The 21,327-nt window shown below is 35.1% G+C and overlaps 1 protein-coding gene across 1 annotated transcript in view; it reads left to right on the forward strand.

Annotated features, from left to right (window-relative positions):
- Window positions 1-21,327, forward strand: part of LOC134751875 (irregular chiasm C-roughest protein-like) — a 101,742-nt gene that overhangs the window by 19,894 nt on the left and 60,521 nt on the right. The window lies entirely within an intron of this gene.

Genomic DNA, 21,327 nt, shown 5'->3' on the forward strand with positions numbered 1-21,327 from the left:
AACAAAAATTTGTTACAATAGGAATAAGGAAAATTATCGGTATTTTCATACGTAGGCGGTATACAGCTTTGATTTAAAATAGTCTAAAATTTGACATTAACGATGACATTGCCCCACTTTGTCATTTTGCCATGCAGAGTTAGTTCGGTCCGTCAACATTATCTTCTCTGTTTATCTTTTCTGCATGATTTAGTTTTAATGCAGTTCTGCTAACGTTTAGACTTAGTTATACCTACAGCAGCATTCAGAATCCGCCTGCTTGTTAGTCTATGTCACGTTGCTGACGTCACTGTTTGACAGCTCGCTGACGCCGCCATTGTTGCTAAAATGTGCAGCCACAGCTACCACTGTAAATGTACGAATCACACTATGATAATTTATTATTATCAAATAATTGTGATTATTTAAATTTAACGATACATATTTAAAAAAGGGGGCCGCTACATACTGTATTTTGTATTTAAGTACCTTTTGAATACATCAAACTAGTTTTTATGTGGCTGGATTCGTCGATCTATGAACTCAAAACAAAAACGGCCGTTTTAGCTTCGGACGCATAGATTGACGAATCCAGCAACGTAAATACTATTATAATGTATACAAAAGGTATTTAAATACAAAATACAGTACGTAGCGGTCGCCTTTTTTAAATATCTATCGTTAAATTTAAATAATAAATTATTTAACAGTGGCGCTACTGAGCACGTTGATGGGCTCTTAAGTGAATGTTTATGATTGTAACTTTTTTTAAATTAATTTATTTAGGGACTTAATCTTATTTACTGTACAAACAAAAAAAAGAAGAAAAAACAATCTTAACTTAAATTTTAATTTCATAGCTTTCGAATTTCGATATTGAAAGATAACGTTTTTAAAATAAACAAAAATTAACAAAATTCGATCAAAATTGACACTTGACGCGATCTATCCCGTTCTTTCTTCCGAAATGTGACAGTGACAGCGGCAAGCCAATGGTAACGGCCTTAAAGTCGATTTTTTATTGAAAATTAATGAATAAATATTTTTTTTGCAATAATCACGTGTCTATCTATAAAATGAAAACAGTACAAAAAATTGTCAACATCCCTATTGTAATAATATGCCATGTTTTCAAGTCCAAAACCCCACAGTCACTGAAAACCAGGGTCCACAAGCAATCTAACGCTCTGAAAGCATCCGCCTAATAGGAAATATTACGCGAAACTCTGCGTAGGAGCCACTGCCACAATCTGAGGGTCTATCGCGAAACAAGAAAATCGAAATTTCGTTATCTAACATCTCTGTCACTCTTGCATATTCGAGCGTTAAAGAGGCAGATAGCGAAATTTCTCTGTAAACAAACCGCCGCCATCAATGTCATATTTTATTATCTATGAAAACTTGTTAAAAACCTGTTAAAGGTACAGTATGTATAAGTTACTCTATGGTTTACTAAAAAGGCTAGTGCTGTACTCTGGTGGCAGAACATTGCAGTAATATCCCCTATTGTTGCAGTCCTATATTTAACCGGTTGTACATTAAAATCTATTGAATAAATGCTAAACGTTGCAGTGAGAACACACTTTAACATCGCAAACGCATCTCGCTCTGAAAGCATCCGCCTAATTGCCGGAGATTTGTCTGAGGTGTGCCGTAGCTGTCTCGTGCCTCGTTTACAACTTTACACTAGGAATCTACTTGAATGAGCACTTGACTATTAACCTTAAGGGGCCCACTGACTATCAGTCCGCCGGACGATATCGGCCTGTCAGTTAGAACAAAAATTTGACAGTTCCGAACAACTGACAGGCCGATATCGTCCGGCGAACTGATAGTCAGTGGGCCTCTTAACTATGCGAAAGTTAATAGTACGTAAATAGTAAGTTAGTAGTATCTAAGTTGATTAGTTGTTTAAAATGACCTGCACACGCTTATGTTTTCTTCATAATAAAGTCGTGTTTAGTGTTGTTATCACCTCCCCGATTAGCAACTTCGGAATGAAATACGAAAATAAAAATACCAATAGCAACAGCCAGTCTTTCCGTCTGCCTGTCATCAGGCTGTATGCCTTTTGCTCATATAATATAAAATTTTGATGAAATGTTTATCTTCTGTTACAGGTAAGTTCGTCGTTAAAGAAAACTTACTGTTATTTACTAGGGTAAGTTATAAGTGGCGTGGACACAATGATAACAATACATAACAAATGGACAAAGTATATACATTCTAAATATAAGTACATTAAATTATCTGATTTGTTCTCAATAGAATCTTTCTGTATTAAATATTTAATACGTATATTTATGTATGTATATGTTACTGTGTACTAGACGACCGGTCTGGCCTAGTGGGTAGTGACCCTGCCTGTGAAGCCGATGGTCCTGGGTTCGAATCCCGGTAAAGGCATTTATTTGTGTGATGAGCACAGATATTTGTTCCTGAGTCATGGGTGTTTTCTATGTATTTAAGTATTTATATATATTATTATATATATCGTTGTCTGAGTACCCATAACACAAGCCTCCTTGGGCTTACCGTGGGACTTAGTCAATCTGTGTAAGAATGTCCTATAATATTTATTTATTTATGTGTGTAACTTATCGATTTGAGGCATTGAGGCGAATCGGATAACTAATCCTTCTTTGTGTAATCATCGCACCTCGCACCGTCTACAGTTCTTAAAGCTTAGTACTTAAGCCAGTACTATACACCATCTAAACACCCCTCCACGTGAGAACGTATATTATTTATCTTCCTCCCATTTAGCGACTTGGAACGCAATCAGTCGAGTTGGTATGCAACTATTTACTCGACAAAATGTACAGAATGCCATTCCTTAATAGGAATTTAAAGGCGGTTACGACGTTCTTCAATTTGAAATGGTATTTAATCCAATATTAGGTACAGAATGTTCTATTTTAACAGTAATGTAAAGGCGGTTAAGACTGTTTTTGAAGTGTGTCAGAAAGTGTGATTCTACAGAGAGGAGTGCGTTAGTTCTAAATGTTCTAATAATGATAATTATGTATGCAAATTCACGAGAAATTCATACAATGTGGATTTGAATAAGATATATATATCAAGGCTATCTCTGGAACAATGGGTTTTCAAAGTATAATCTACGCGCATTTTTGAAAAAAATGTAAGAAAAAAATATGACATGGTCGAACCCCCTCTATCCTAAATCGTCTTACGTAATAAATGAATGGCACCTTACTAGAACTTTGTTACCAAGGTCGTGTGTCGTCTAAATCAACAATTTAATATGGTTTTGAACTAGTTTTGATACGACCTTGGTGATTGTCTTGGCGATTAGCGAAAATCTCACGTACGATCATTTCGCATGCACTAATCAGCGTCAAAAATCGCTTTTAAGAGTCCCCGACAAGCTCGGTTCTCCATACAAACGTAGTTACGCTCTCATTTTAAAACGACTAGATAGATTGCTCTGAAACTTTGTACTTACAATACGATAAGGTATGTCTTCACGTCATGCCTGCTACCTTGTTTAACATATGCTTGCCAAACTTGGAATTTTACCACAAGCGCAAAGAGAAAATTAATTTCGTGTCAAAGGGGAATAGAGCGCAGCATGTTAAACATAAAGAAAATGCAAAAAATACGCCATACAAAAATACGTGACGTCACAAATGCTACTGACGCTCTAACCTTTGCTCGAAGGTTAAAATGGAAATGGGCGGGGCACGTAGCACGCCTGCAAGACGACAGGTGGACGAGAAGAGTAACTTCTTGGAAGGGTCCTATAGGAAATCGTCGTAAGGCACGACCGCATACGAGATGGGAAGACGACGTCGTCAGAACCGCTGGACCTTCGTGGCTACAGGTGGCCCAAGGGAACCGTTTGGAGGAGGCCTATACCCAAACAGGGGTTCTTGCAACAGAACCATATTAATAAAAAAAAACTAATGTATATACATAAACAATTAGAGTAAGGAAGCATTTTTTTTTATAAAGTAAAAATTGTATACAGAAGTTAGAACAAAAATAAGAGAAAATATACTAACATTAGAAAATAGTAATACTTAAATAACTAACATGAAAACTGTAATCTTAAGTGCAAGCAAGGAATAATAGGTTTTTTTTTATTTATTTTTTATTAAGGTATGTCTAAGTCTGTAATTAGTTTATGTAGCTTCAGATACCATAGTAAAAAAAATACAGCGAAAATAGGAATTTTATACAAAACTTGTTTTTGCTTTATTTCGTTTGTTTTATAAACTGGAGCTACATAAACTAAATTACAGACCTAGATATACCTCATGTCATTGTATGTGCAAAGTTTCATTACCATCCAACACGTAGTTTTAAAATGAGATCGAAACTCCCTTTGTATGGGAAGTTGAAATTCGGCCGAGCTTGCCGGGGACTTAAAGGTCTTGAAGATCTTCAAGTTCGTATCAAAATGAGATCAAAGTATTAATCCATACTTACTAATATTATAAATGCGAAAGTCTGTCTGTCTGTGTGTTACCTCTTCACGCTTAAACCGCTGAACCGATTTAGTTAAAATTTGGCGTAGAGATAGTTTGAGTCCCGAGTACATAGGATAGTTTTCATCCCGAAAATCATCCCTTAAGAGGGTGAAAAGCGGGGTGGAATCATGATGGAATTGAGATAATAAATAATAATAAAACGTTTATTTATTTAGATAACAAGATCCATTTTTGTTAGTAATCTACAAACTAAACCGAAAAACTATGTTAGTATTCGTACCTCACTAATGACAACGTATTTTTAATTAAGTGTTGCGTTATTGAGCACTCATTCCTTACAGCTATTGTCTTCAGGAGGCTGTTTGGGCTGCCACGTATTCTGTTCAGAAGCGATGCCATCTTTTTCCGCAGCAGAGCATTGAAACTGTCTACGCGTGCTTCCGCGAACATGGTCGATGCACTGCAGAAACGTGACAACCCCAGCAACGCCCTTAAGTAATGAGTTGCCTAATATTTGTGTGCATATTATGCTCAAATTGAATGATTGCTATAAGACTTTCTCCAGGCGCTATTCTTACTCTAGCTGGACTTACTAAGTCCACGCAGGCGAAGTCTCGGGCAAAAGCTAGTAAGTTGATAAATCTGAATTGAGTTCACAGTCCATTATGATAACGCGTCGCACATATGTGGTATTTTCTATAAAAAGAGACCTTATTGTCGATGGCGCTTACGCCATTATAAACGATGCTCCGATATAAATACAATGCCACGCGATGCTGTGCATCGTAAGCGCCATCGACAATAAGGTCCCTTTTCATAGAAAATGTCCCATATCCCTAGTGTTCATTGCCCGATATCAAAGCTATCATAGTACTAATTGACGTGGATTGTGCTGGTCCTTCGAGCCGCTGAATAATACACGCTCGCACAATGCGGTTCGATAGCGTGTGAGGCTTAGTGTGTTGTGTTATAGCTGTTGAAAGTCATCTCATTATGAATGTGTATTTGTGTAACCAATTGTAAGGAAAATTTAAATTAACATTAATAGAAATGCAGATAGTACTTATAACAAAATCTAGTTATTTTATAAGGCACGCTTAGATATTTAATGGCAAATATATGACCACGCTATGACACGCATTTTTTTGTAGAAATAGAAATAGAAATAATTTTATTTGCAGAAAAATTGTACAATAATTGTCTTAGATTAAATGTACATTACATACAATCGTTTCACCTTCTTCAGCTGTTTAAACAGCATGCAAATTTACACATCGTTAATAATGAATTAAACCATACAAATAAAAAACTATAAGGTACAGGAATTTTGCAAGCATACATTATTTTTAACTTTAAGGATACTACATTAGGCTAAAAATATAAAGAACGAACAACAGTAAATTAAACATTATGTACAACTAGTGAAATCATCACTTTACTCTTTATAGGCAATATAATCACTAATGTTGTAAATTTTTTTTAGATAATTTTTTAGGGTTTTATGGAGGCGATGAAATTTTAATCGTGTAGGTTTTTAATCTTGACTGTCATCCTATTATTTAAGGTATTATCCTCTAGCAGCCCACTACACAAGAAAAAAATGCATTCCGAATTAATGTTATTAGCAAATAGAACAGAATTTGTATTGTTTCAAAATTAAAAATAACTGATTCATTTAATAATTATTTAAATTTCATTGTAGATAATTAGTACTAGTATTAGGAAAGAAAGAAAAAAAGAAAGAAAGAGAATACATTTATTTATAGCCACAATAATAATATAGTACATAAAAAAGAAAGACATGCAGACATAAAAAAAATCGGACTCTAAATAGGACTCAGCATAATGCGGCAAACCGTGGCGCTAGTTTTCTGTGGGGACCTGACTTTAATCTTAATTTTTAATCTAAATTTAATGGACAATGAACCTCAAGAGGCTTTGCTTACTTATTGCCAAGGTCATGAATATTCGGATGTAGAATAACATACTGTAATGAAAGCTTAAGGAAAATAATATACACGTGTCTGGCCTTTTACACGTCTTCAGAAGCTTTGGAGTATTTACTAAACAACAGGAAAATAACAAACACCTAATAAAAACCTGGTGAAGATGGATCAGAAGCGAAAAATATACCTAAGGCATCTGTGTGAAAATCTTCGCTGTTGGCAGAGCGATAGGGTCGTTATCCAGAATCGCGATTTCGAGCCTCCCCAAAGACTGAATTTTTCCACTTTTGATTTATTTCTAAGCAGAAAACACCTCCCGTATCGATAATCACTAATATCTGGCTCTCCGTAATTATTCACACAGTGGGTTTAGATTACATAGATAAAGATTGGTTACCGTAACGGGACTTGTTCTGTGGTTGGAACCGAACATCCTGATATAGGCAGTTTAATACGACTTGACAGATATACATTTCTTCTTAAAATACTGTAAAGCCCGCTGGATACGGTCACGTTTGATACGATTTCTCCAACGACGGAATATGAATATAAATATTATAGGACATTCTTACACAAATTGACTAAGTCCCACGGTAAGCCCAAGGAGGCTTGTCCCTATGGGTACTCAGACAACGATATATATAATATATAAATACTTAAATACATAGAAAACACCCATGACTTAGAAACAAATATGCTCCTCACACAAATAAATGCCTCTGTGCTCCTCACACAAATAAATGCCCTTACCGGGATTCGAACCCAGGACCATCGGCTTCGTAGGCAGGGTCACTAACCACTAGGCCAGACCGGTCGTTAAACCATATAAGAAGTATACGTATACATTTTTGACTTAGAAAAACGGTCTATATTTAAGACTGACGCTTATCTGAAACATATTACTAAAAGTTGTCCCTTCTCCAAAAATTATATTTTTGAAAATATAATGCAAGATTTTTTAGTTATTACCTACTTAAATAGCCGTTGCCGAATTTAAGGTATTATAGCTCTCGCGTCACGTTAAATGTTTTTTGGAACTTTAGCACATTAATTTTAAGAGTTTAAGTGCCAGTTGCAACATCCGCACTTGACAGACTGATCAACATCACCCGGCGCGACGTCGCGGTTTACTATGAAACTTTCCATACAATAAAATATAGCGAACTCTTTAACGATGACAAACAGTTGGTGCAACCGACCCTAAATACGGTAAAAACATATTTATTCAAATATTTTTTTAATTAAGCCAAACCAAAACGGACTTGAAGGAACTGTCATACTTAGGGACCATCAGTCGACGCGAGAGCTCTAGATTTCGACTTATGTTTATATAGTTAAAGTGGAGTAGGTATAATTATATATATATCTTCTTAAAATAGTTTCAGAAGATTAACTTGAATTTGAACATTTACTGTAGACGAGATCGTTGCCACTTTATTTTAAGAGTATAGCAAATTATTTTTAAAGAAAAAATAGGTAAAATTAAAATAAGTGGTGGTTTATCAGATCAATTTTGACTGAGCCTGTTCTGTGACACCTGTTTCTTATTTATTTTTACCACACGATTCGTCGTTTGCAAACTGTATACTTCAAGTATAGCCTACGGCAGATCATTACTGTTAATAAGGAATAATACTGGTCCCAGATTGCTGCCTTGAGGAACCCCCAATTATACGAAACTCAGAAAGACAATTTTGTTTAATGAGTTGCTTTCCCAGCATTGATATCGTAGTTTTAGAATAGTTTGTTTTCCTTCACCAATGTTAGCGTATAAATATGTGTTTCTATGTGCATTATTTTTTATTCTTAGTTTCTTTGTTCGTTTGCTAACCATAGGTCTATATCTAAAGACCAGCTTGTATTTTATTCGCTGCATTCTGAAACATTTCTTGTCACCTACTAGTTAAATGACCACGTCATTAAATAACAAACCCTGTTGTGTCATTTACAATTAAAACAGCGTAATTAAATATAACTGTTACTATACTTACGACTTTTAGCTTCCAAAGGATAGTGTTACCAACCCTGCAAATGACAATTTTCTATTTACAGTTCGCGTGACCTTTATCACGAAGAGTTAAAGTGCAAAATGAGTCGTCGCAACTGCAAAGCAATCTGCAAGAAAATATTTTTCAAACCAGCCAGTGACAAGTTATTAGTGTCAAGTCATAATTGCATAGAACCTTCCCTGTATAAAAAGGCGTAAGTCACAGGAGTTCCTACATAAGTTACGCTATTTTATTCATTCATTTTGAACTGGGACAGAGTGACGTAGCACTTTGTTATTGAATTTCAATCGTAGTGCAAATAAATTACAGTTCAATTTTAAATATTATGATTGTTGCTTTAAACATGTTTTAAATAATATCGAAAAAAAAAAACTTACACAGTAGCATGTGAAAATGTGTCGAATAATGACTGTTACTGATATATTTTTTTTACGTTCCTCGAATTTCGCAAGTAATTTTATTTAATGAGCTAACTAAATCTTTTTTTTACTCATTTGGTGAGCGGTTCCATTTCATATTTAATACATGACATTACTTATGTTATATGACATGATGTTACGTATGTATAATAATTAAATTTAATGTTAAATGGCGATTCATTAAGTATGTATTAAAAGTACCTACAGCCACAAAGTAACTATATACAGACCTATAAGGATTCATTATAATAATTATAACAGGTAACAAGAAATGTTTACAAATGCAGCTAATATAATATAAGCTGGTCATAGGATATAAACTTGTGGTTAGCAAATGAAGAAAGAAACTAAGAAATAATGCACATAGAAACACATATTTATACGCTAACATTGGTAAAAGAAAACGAACTATGCTAAAACCAAGACATCAATGATAGGAAGGCAACTCATTAAACAAAATTGTCTTTCTGAGTTTCGTATAATAAGGGGGTTCCTCAAGGCAGCAATCTAGGACCTTATTCCTTATTAACAGGAATGATATTATGAAGGCGTTGAATACCTATAAAACTGCAGATTAAGACACATATGCTTTCGAACATGTGATTACAGTTACTTAGAATCGCTATCCTGGACTAGGAGGACAATTCTAATTTAACAATTTGTTATGGTTTTGATACGACCGTCTTGGTAACTTTGCATGCGTGAGCGATCTTCAAGGTCGCATCAAAACCAATTCACAACCATAACAAATTGTTAAATCTTAATCGGATTCTAGGCAAAGGATGCCGTTTGTTTGCTTTTATTTGATTGGGTTGTTTGTACCTATCGAAGTAGTTTAAGATCTTAATCTCCTAAGACAGACGGTGGTCTGGGTCATAAGGTTCATAAGCACGAACTAGTGTTTGTGTTAGATACAGGCGATCGTGTAGCATGTACCATTTTTGTAGTAATCCTAGTGCTTTGTAGCAAATCATAGATGAGCCTTCCGAGGTTTTCCCGATGGTCTACAGTATGGAGTTCTTCAAAAAAGGTGTACAGATTTATAAAAGGTCGGAAACTCGCATGTAACACCTCTAGAGTTTCAGACGTCCATAGGCTACGGTGACTGCTTACCATCAGGCGGGCCGTATGCTTGTTTGCCACCGATGTGGTATAAAAAATTAATCTTAGAAAATCGGAACACTAAACTTAACATCGAAATAATAAGCATTGAAGGGCTAAACGAGCTATCTCAAAAATTTAGAATCAAAAAATCTGCATTGTAGGTACAAAAAAAGTGTGAAGTACGATTATAATAGATTTTATAAATACCTAAAGTATTTAAAAAAAACTGTATCTTTACTTTAGCAATAACTTCACGTCAAATGCAAATTCTGAGGTAAATGTTCCCATCTATTTATGGAATATTTTTTGAAACTGGCTGAATACCTTTGTAAAGTATTTTAAACTAGACTTAAATTCTAAATCTATTAGGTATAATTTTAACGAAAACTATTAGAAAATGCTCAAAAGGTGTTCTAAAAGATAACAAACAAGTTGGCTTCCTGTTAAGATGATATATTGTTATACTTAATACATTTGGATGTAAAATCGATTTATTTTTACACTGCGGGTTTCTGATTTATGGAGGAATAAATAAAATTGATGATAATTATCTACCGGGTAATTAAAATTTATTATTGTTAGCTTTATGTCATCACCTAGAACGAAACGTGGTGTTCAAAATCTTACTACAATAACTTACGATATAAGTGCGGAAAAGAGGAAATTCGAAACGAGTGGCGATAAATTAAAACACGACCGCAGGAAGTGTTTTAAATCGACACGAGTTGCGAATTCCCTATTCGCACGTGTATCGTACAACGTTTTACAGGACATATGGCCCCTTAAACTTTCGACATATGCACGAAAATTGCTCTTTTACGCACTTGTGCGAGAAAGTAGCACCATAATGTACTGTAAATTATGTTTTGTATTCTTACCGTAGCTTACCATCGGTTGTAATGATTTTTTATATAATAGAAACATAGCTTGTGGTGATTTTACTGGCGATCTAATTACTTTAGTTTCATAATCATCAATCATTATATTTCCATCTGAATCGTAGAAATGCCTTTCTTTTACCATGAGCTCATTTTTGAATAATTCTTAGTCATGTGCTGTTAAAGCCAATGTATAGAATATATACTAAATGATTTCATTGTTTTAAACATGAATTGTAAACATTGCGTCGCAATAATGTTATCTAGAAATCTAAAAATAAATTTGACGCAACGGGGTCATTGTAGATAAAAGGGTTTTGTAAATAATAATATGTAATAGTTTATGTAAATATATGTCATAATATATGAGAGTCAAGGCTTAGTTCATTGTATTGTTTTGCTTTTACATGTGAGGTAATAATGTGTTAATATAATTGTATACTGTAATAATAAATAAAAAATAAAAAATTGTATACTGTACCTTGTTTGTATGTATTACTTTTTGTCCTAAATTTCGCAGTGCATTAGTACCTACTGTAATGCTGTGTAATTTTTTTAATCAATAAATAAATAATAGTATTAAAACTTTGGACACGGCGCGTGTTTTCCTCACTCTGTGGCCCTGACTACCGGCAGCTTGGGCCCTGCCCCGCTGCTACTCGTGGCCCGCATAATTTGCCTAAGGTGTAGAGTTTGTGAAGTTAGTGCTTGTAGAGTTAGAAGCTTGGCTCTACAAGAGATCTGATAACTTTTTGACAGTGCGAGCCTTATGGTTTCGTCTTGGCAACATTTTACATGAAAATGCTTTTGGTGGGATCATAATTGCCGAATACATTTCTAATTACTATATACTTAACATCTTCATCTTGTATTAATAACATGTTAAGACATTACCAAACCAGAAATTTTTGTTAACCAAAAAATGGGTTTTGGAAATACGGGGACAATCAGATTGTGAAATTAAAACTAATTAAAAACAAAAAAAACTAAGGAGTCCGATTCTGGTTTATTTACGTTATGATATGATTTTCATCTTGTTTTGATACGAGCTTGATACGTGTCAACGTACATCTCGCACGCACCAAAAAGTGTGAGCGAGTCCTGATTTCCATCAACATTTCCATGCACCACTTAGATGGCTGGCAATCCTCAACTCTGCGTTTCTCCTCAAACCTTCTGCCTCGCACAGATAAACTGTGGAATAATTCGCCTGCGGTATTTCCGGACCGACAGGACCTTCAAACTGGTGTTGCAGGACTTGCAGTAGTGTAATTCTTATTATTCATATTTCATATTCATATTCATATTTCATATAACAAGTAGTAATTACGATTTAGAAGAATTATACTAATAATCACAACATTGAAAGTAATGCTAAATAATAATATGCTAATATTTCATATTTCATATTTCATATTTCATATTTCATATTTCATATTTCATATTTCATATTTCATATTCATATTTCACATTCATATTTCATAGTCATATTCATATTTCATATTCATATTTCATATTCATATTCATATTCATATTTCATATTCATGTTAACCATCGAGCGCTTCGTCTGCTCGTTTGTCGCCTATATCATTAAAAAGATATACGAGCTTGAGCCGTGTGAACATGCAACATGTATGTCACGGGTACTGACAAGTGCGAGCGAGATGCCAGATCCTTATTGCATTTTGTGACTAACGCTAATTGCTGCTCACGATCAAGGTCGTATCAAAATAAAATGAAAACTATAAAATCAGCCTTTAGAATACTGACCTGTAGTTTAATCACAGAGATGTGTCATTCAACAGTTAATGCGTTCGAGCGTACCTAATGTTGATTCTGATTTCTATCATTTGTGGTACAAGTGATGAGAGCTTCGCTTAAGCACAAACGAGAGCGATAAGTATATGTTTAAGTGCTTAACAATAATTATTTAGGTACATTATTATACGGTCAAGCTTTAACCACTCGTTTGTGTATAATAAGGATCCTGTCCGAATTTTTAGTCACCATTTTGCATTTTTTGTAAACTATTTTTTCTAAGTATACAGCACTAACGAGGTTTGAACCCACGATTTTGGCCACCACCAAATATAAAAGGAACCTGAAAGTGGCATATAATATAAGTACCGTCAACCGGGGTGAATAGGGGTGGCTGGGGCGAATAGGGACAAAACCTAAAACGTGATTTACCTCACAATTTCTTATAAAATACCCACACAAATTGTATCACACAAAATCTACTAAGTATTATTTTGAATGAGATGAGACAAATAATTACGATAAGGGAGTAGTCTCTCCATTTCATTGGGTTTCCTCTCCCTCTATTTCATCTAAACTTTCCCAGTGACCTGCAAGAGCTAACTTATTTGCTTAAAAAAAAAAACAACAACAACTTGTCAGTTCATCAAAACGCTCTCGACTCTAAATTGGACCACCGTCTCTTATAAAACGGAATCGTAAAGACACGCATACATTATCTTATCTCGCTGTCCCCAATTAGTTTTAATTTTAATTACTCTCTCTGTTTTATTGTCTCCAGAAAATAAGGGGTCCGAATTAAAATGTGTTTCTAAATTAAAATGCATGTCAATTATATGATGCTGCACTTTAATATGCCTTATTTTATTTGTTTTTTATTATGCATATATTAATGAAATGCATTAAAACTTGGATTTAATAAAACATTTGATTGCACTAAGGGTGCTATTTATTAATGGCACCCATTTTGTGACGTAGTGCTAGAAATGTCTTGGTGAAAAAGATAGACATACCTTTTTCTGTACATAAATAATTTTTTTCACCTTAATCCATTGAATTATGGCATAGGGTATTTATATATTTAGGTCAAAAACCACGCCTAAATATAAAATTTCGAGTCCCTTACAAAAATTTGAGACGTTTCCGAAATTTTTCCATGTCGAAATTTCGTACTTTCGGAAACTTTCCGACAAACCATTAGTACGCCAGCTGCTTCTTCTTGGATATATTCGATAATATCATCGCCTGTGGTTTGCTTGTAAACCTTTTTTTAAACAAAACATTTTTTTGTTCAACATATATTATACATATATTATTGTATATTATCAAAATTTATTACCTTTACCGTACCATGGCGGAACGATAATTTTCGTTGATAACAGTGATCATTTTTAGGGTTCCGTACCCAAAGGGTAAAAACGGCTGTATCTCATGAACGGTGATAGCTAGACAGTTGAAATTTTCACAGATAATGTATTTCTGTTACCGCTATAACAGCAAATACTAAAAAGTGCGCAACCCTCGGAGGGCGAGTCCGACTCGCACTTGTCCGGTTTTTTTAAGATTGATATAATGATGAGCTGAAAAATCAAAAATATAATTTAACCCCCCGCCATCTAATTGCTATGCAAATTCCAGTTCTAAGCTATAATTGTAATTGTAACACTACATTATACAGCAAATAGTTAAACTAAAACTAAATAATGTTTAGCACTTGAGTGTATTTGAAATTACATTGACGTGTTAAGTAAAGTTTAGTTTACAACTATTTAGTTATGATTAAGTTTGTTGATAGACAATGTTAATGTTAGTTGTTCTTTTATAAAGTTAGTTGTGGGGATTCATTGTTCACAGTCAGCAAAATTATTAACTTAGTTACGTGTTCATGAAAATTTAATATTATTATAAACTAACTAGTCAGCATGAATAATAGCGGGTGAAACAATGCGCCAAAAGTATCTGCCATACTATCGTATGGTATACTTTTCGAAATAGAGATAGAGTTCGTCATCATCATCCTCATACCAGCCCTTTATCGCCTACTGCTGAGCATAGGCCTCTCTTCTAGTACGCCGCTTGTCCCGGTCCTGAGCTAACCTCATCCAGAAGTGACCCGCAATCTTCCGGATGTCATCCACCCAACGAGCCAAACGGACGCAAGGGGCTTCTTTTATTCGAAAGCGGTCACCATTCCGTTAACATCTTAGTCCACCTGCCATCACTTTGCCTAGCAACATGTCCCGCCCAACTCCATATTAGTTTGTTAATGACGAAACCAACGAGTATTATTTTTAACGTCAAACTTCTATGAAATTATGACGTATGCGTATGCGATTAAAATCGTTGCAGACTTATCTTGGTCTAACTATATCTGTATGGCTACCACTAGTTTGACAGTGACATATTCGCTAGCGTGTGCATAACAGTAAAGATCATGGAGACTATATAAAGGAGCCAAATCTCTATGTATGAAAAGTGTCCATCAAAAACAGTAATTAGGCGGCGCCACCATACACCGAAATACTACCAAAAACAACCTACGTAATTTGGTCGGGTTATTTGTTGCCTTATATGGTTCATGTTATACTCATGTCCCAGAGCCTAACTAGCGCTACCGGAGAGATTAGGAACTATTATTTAAAGCTGAAAGCGGTCACTTTTGCAACAATTCTGCCATAAGAGATTGGCATCCTTTCTATACCATCCATAATCTGTATGGCTACCACTAGTTTGACAGTGACATATTCGCTAGCGTGTGCGTAACTATAAAGATATGACGCAGACGTAAGCGACTATGTCAGTTTGACACTGCCAAAGCAATCGCTGTAAGAGCGTTTTCACATTACCCGATCCGATATCGGATGTCAGATGCCACGGCTCATGGGAGTCTGGGGTCCGCTTGGCAACTAACCCCAACAATTGGCGTAGGAAAGCGACTGCCATCTGACCTTCCAACCCTGCACCCTGAGGGTAAACTAGGCCTTATCGGGATTAGTCCGGTTTCCTCACGATGTTTTCCTTCACCGAAAAGCGACTGGTAAATATCAAATGATATTTCGTACATAAGTTTCGAAAAACTCATTGGTACGAGCCGGGGTTTGAACCCGCGACACACATGCCCTTACCGCTAGGCCACCAGCGCTTATTAACGCAACCTAATGAACCTATCCTACCTATAACCTATTGGTTTAATGTGACTAACTTACCATCAAAACATTACACAGGAACTTAACGATCGGGCGGATTTTATGTTCAGCCGCCGGCAGATATATCACTATATAGTATAAAACAAAGTTGCTTCCAGGTGCCCATTTCTCGAACGGTATTAGTCTAATATTATTAGTGGGTTGTCATGGCAACCAATACGATTTGACAGTTCGTGGACTAATATTATAAGTCTAATACCGTTCGAGAAATGGGCCCCTGTTGTCTGCTTGTATGCTTAGATCTTTAAAACTACGCAACGGATTTTGATGCGATTTTTTTAAATAGATAGAGTGATTCAAGAGGAAGGTTTATATGTATAGTACATCAGCATTGTACCCGTGCGAAGCCGGGGCGGGTCGCTAGTAAATAATAAACAAAAGTTGACACAACCTCAAGCCGACCTGAATTTTCCTCCGCCATTTTTAATTAAGATATTAATAAGCTGTTGATACCATCATGATGTATGGTGATTGGCTCCCAATGGGATTGTTGACATCTTTTATTTATTGCTTTATGCATATTTGAGCGGTTTATTAATATGAAAAAATCATAGGTATATGCATAGAGTAACTTATACTAGAGCGGTACTGTCATAGTAAATTTTGTAACCCCAGTAAATTCACTGTCATCTGTCGACACACTTTAAAACTAAAAATGAAGATTTATAAAAATACGATAAAATGTAGTTAAATATGGATAAATGCTTTTTTTTATTTGCATTAATTATTTTTATGATTTTGACCCATGTTCTTTCACTGATATGCGTTAAAATTGTTAAATAACAAACGAAACCGTCAAGGCCATCTATACGACCGTAGGCCAAAGCTAGTAGCGCCCTCTGAACGAGAATCAAATTTTCTTAATTTTCGAGGCACGTTGTTTCCTTAGACTGTATCCATCTATTACGGAGTTATATCTATCTTTGGTATATGGAAATTTTCTCTTTAATATATTTGAAGGGTACCCGGAAAGAACATGTCTAGTCACTTTTTTAGGAAAATGAGATTTTTATCTCAAAATGTAGAGCTCCTAATGAACTATTAATTATATCTTTTGCTACCACTGTATAATATATGTAACACATCTTTTTTTTAGTTAAAAAAGTCCTGGTCACGGAATTACCATACGTTCTGACATGGTTCCAAATTTTAAAACCGCGATTACTCAAAATGTTAGTAAAGTGACTCCAGACATGTTCTTTCCGTGTACCCTTCATTTATAAACTTGTATAAACTGCGAGGCCGATTTTTAAAAATAAAAGTATTTTCCTGGAACAGAATTGGTCAAACACAGATTTTAAAATAAAATTGTATGCAAGTGTACCTCGGCATTTTCACTTAAAAGTGTACCATTAACTTGTTTTCGAAAATCCGTCAACTTTTGCATTATTTCTACTCAGAATGACGATGACTATCGATTTAAAAAGTTAAAAAAATATGTCCACAAAAAATGACAGTTTAGTAACGGATATTCACATACATTTTGTATGGACCGTTACAAAACTGACACCCAAAATTTGTATGAAAAACTGGGGACACTTTTTTTCTTTGTCTCATTCAATAGTGCTCGTGATTCTGAGTCCAAATGACCCAAAAGTTGTAGGTTTTTAGAAAAAAAGTAAACGGTACCATTTTTTCTGAAAACCCCCAAAATTTGCAGTATGATCTTGAAATTTAAATAAATATATAACCGACTAGTCCAGACCGGTCGACAACATCATGCATTTTTTTCGGTAGGTTGAAACATTATACATTTTTTATGATATATATGTGGGATTAATTTAGGCCTCTTAATAAAAACCAAAGTAACACTTGACTTTTTTATTTAAATGAGAAAAACTAATTTTTAAGAATATTTAACACCTTATCGCACGTTCGCTCGCTCACCATTCAAATCGTTCTCCCCGTCCCTTTCGCACCTCTTGTCATCCTTCTCTCTCCCTTACGTTCCGTTTCACGCTATCCTCTTACGTTCCATTCTTACATATATATATATATATATATATATATATATATATCTCAAACGCAAACGAGTAGACGAAGCGCAAGATAGAAAGCAATTTACCGTATAGCATCGTTCACAGACGTTTTTGCTTGTTAAAAAATCAAATTCTAACGCCAACATTAAGTAAACAATTTTCTTAAATACTTTCCACTTTTTATCTGTGTATCGTATTTCATAAAATTATTTATGGAAACAACCAAAAGTTCAAAAAATGCATTCATTACTGCACCCACTATTTTTCAACCAAAATAACGGAAATGTACCTACAAGCCAGCAATAACTTTTTAACCGTCCGTAAAAGGATCCTTTTTAAAAACACGTTGAAAATGTACCCCCCATTTATCCTACGCAAAAACGACTTCAACGCCAGTAAATTGACATTAACATAAGCTCTTTTAAGCAAACAGTTTAGGTATCAAAAGGAATCCAACTTAATACTTTTGCTAAATAACGAAGTTAGTTAACTTAAGCTATTGTGGACTTTGGGATTAAGGATTAAGGTTGAGTTTACTTTGTGATGTAGTTTCAGGCCAGACTGAAAAAAAAGAGCGGATGCAGTGCGGATGAATTTAGCGAAAGCACAGAATAGATAAACAGAAAGTTCATTTTCTTAAAAAAAATATAGGAATAACAGTTGTGCCGAAAATAGGAAACTAAACTAAAGTTAAAATTTACGAGCTTTGGAAATAAATTATGGTAATTATATATGACTGCAATGCAAAATGACTTTTACAGTACAGTATTACAACAGGTAATACATTTTCACCCAGTTTTTCTGTTTCGCATTATTACATTTTAGTTCAACAATTATTTTGAAAAGTTTGAGTGCAACATCGTTTGTTTAAATATAATTAATAAGTGTTCTTAATTACACTGCCTATAATTTATTATTTACAACACTTTAAAACATTTGAGTTGGTTTTTAGCACTTAAGTCAACAGTATTAAGAGATTTTTTATTGTCTGCATCTTCTTAAATGATTTTTTCGCCAAATACCCTAATCTGTTAAACAAAAGCTTTTGTTCCTCTTATGCGTGCGCGTGCCCATTGTTGGTGAGCGCGTGCCCATTGTTGGTGAGCGCGTGGCCATTGTTGGTAAGCGCATGCCACTCGCTGATACACAACGGTCACGCGCTCACCAACAATGGGCACGCGCACACACAAGAGGAACACAGGCTTTTGTTTAACAGATTAGGGTCTTTAGCGAAAAAATCATTTGAGAAGATGCAGACTATAACCTTTTGAACGTTACTTCTGTCGTGTGCGGCGCGTCATTGTGAACCTTTTTGGAATGCACGAGGGTTGATATTGGGCCGAAGCCGCGCGCGTCAGTTGACGTCTTTGAGGGTCAAAGCATACGAAGAATTTCAGTCGAACTCTAGAATTCTTAGTGAACTCCATGAATTTTGTAAGATGAGATGAATTATTTCAATGGTACGTTGAAACCGAATGAACATTCTGACGTTACATACTCTGTGCCAAAGAAGGGTAAAGCGTGCAAAAAGTACTAGACACCCTTTTCCAAGGTACATTTACCGACTGTATCAAGAATTAAAATAGGCAGGGAATATTTTCAGCATTTTCAGTGCTCTGAGTTTTTGGAACGTTTCACATGGGTTCAGTTTTTTAAGTATTGCACTTTAAGCGTGTTTTAGACGTCATACCCTTTCGTTACGCCGGGCCGCATTTGCCCAGAGTGCTCGCAATGTTTTATTCGCTGTGTCTCCGCCACTCATATTTGCCTATGGAATAATAATTATTAAGCTTAGAATAAATTGCGGCCTCTGGATCGATACTCCAGCGCTCTGCCAACTGAGCCACCAAGACCTCACCTCACCTCGCTGGTTATGGATGATTATGTCCTCTAGCCCAGAGGCCTATAAAAAGGTTTCGCTATTCCATTCTATTTTGAATCTTAATTCTGAAAAATCAAGATTGCATTTGCCTTGCCAAAATTCACGGGCGGCTAGATATGGTTATGAAGTTTACGATGTCTATTTTCCTAAAACTTAGTTCGTGCTTTTATAAAATCAAAATTATAGTGGTATAGGGTAATTCTGTACATTCAACAATATGTAAATAAAACTCCCGAGACGTATACTGAACTGCATTTTAATTATAATAGTAAAACACTCATCTACCTCGCGTTATCCCGGCATTTTGCCACAGCTCATGGGAGCCTGGGGTCCGCTTTACAACTAAGAATTGACGTAGGCACTAGTTTTTACGAAAGCGACTGCCATCTGATCTTCCAACCCAGAAGGTAAACTAGGCCTTGTTGGGATAAGCCTGGTTTCCTCACGATGTTTTCCTTCACCGAAAAGCGACTGGTAAATATCAAATGATATTTCGTACATAAGTTCCGAAGAACTCATTGGTACGAGCCGGGGTTTGAACCCGCGACCTCCGGATTGAAAGTCGCACGCTCTTACCGCTAGGCCACCTGCGCTTATTATATTACTAAAACACTATTTTATAAAAACGCTATTTTCTAACAAAGTCAAATTAACAAAGAAAGAAAAGAGTAACATTAATTTGAACATGTGCAAAAGCACATATTATTAGCAAAGGTAGTCCGCCATCTTGGACAGTCAAATGACTCATTGTTTTGAGAGCAAATTCCCATAGACACATTCAATATAGTAGATTGTTAACCAAGGGATGAAAGGCACTCATTTCTGCCGAGGTATTTTGGCGCTCGAACGCAGTGAGAGCGCCAATAGTCCGAGGCTGAAATGATGCCTTTCACCCGAGTTAAACACTCTACTTTTCATTTCGAATACGAGAAAAGTAAAATGAATGTGTTTTTTAAACATGACTAAGTCTTGTATACATTTTTATAGTATTTCTTGAGGGTACTTTCAATTAACAATTTAGGCAAAAGTATCGTTATTTATGGAACGGAGAGTCAAATATCATAATGGAAATTGTATAAAAAATCCATTTAAATTCAAATTTCAATTGCTTATCGTAAAAAAAGTTAAAAAATCGTATTTCGAACGTAAAATGCTCTAGTGCAGACACGTATCATTTTCTGCACACCTTTTAGAACAACAATGACCCTCTTTCAGAGCGTGAGAAATGAAAAAATAATATCTATTCATAGTTTCATAAACTCATTGAATGTTTTTTCAAACTGTCCTACTGTCAAAACATCATAGTATTCTTTAAAACAATGTTAGTTACGACATTTTTAAAGCAACAACGCCCGCCATTTTTAAAGCATTAACGCCCGCCATTTTGAAAAGGGCTTATCTCAAAATTTCTGATTATTTTTGTACGATTTTAGACCTTATTTCCTAGACATAAATAGCAGAATGTTCATATATTTTTAGTTGAGACTAGATATTTGTCCTTTTAAAGTGTATTCAGTTATGAGTGAGTCACTTTGGGAACCGAATTGAAAACATATGGCAATGATAAAACATGTGTGGTGTAGGGTTCATTGAAAAATAATCGAGATAAGTATTAATAAAATATATTAATTTATCGATCTTTGAGGCAGCTTGCATATAGATCAATAATAATTACTGAAAGCATTAATTAATAATGTTATTGCTTATAGATAA

The sequence above is a fragment of the Cydia strobilella genome, chromosome 23, assembly GCF_947568885.1.
Source record: "Cydia strobilella chromosome 23, ilCydStro3.1, whole genome shotgun sequence".
NCBI lineage: Eukaryota > Metazoa > Arthropoda > Insecta > Lepidoptera > Tortricidae > Cydia > Cydia strobilella.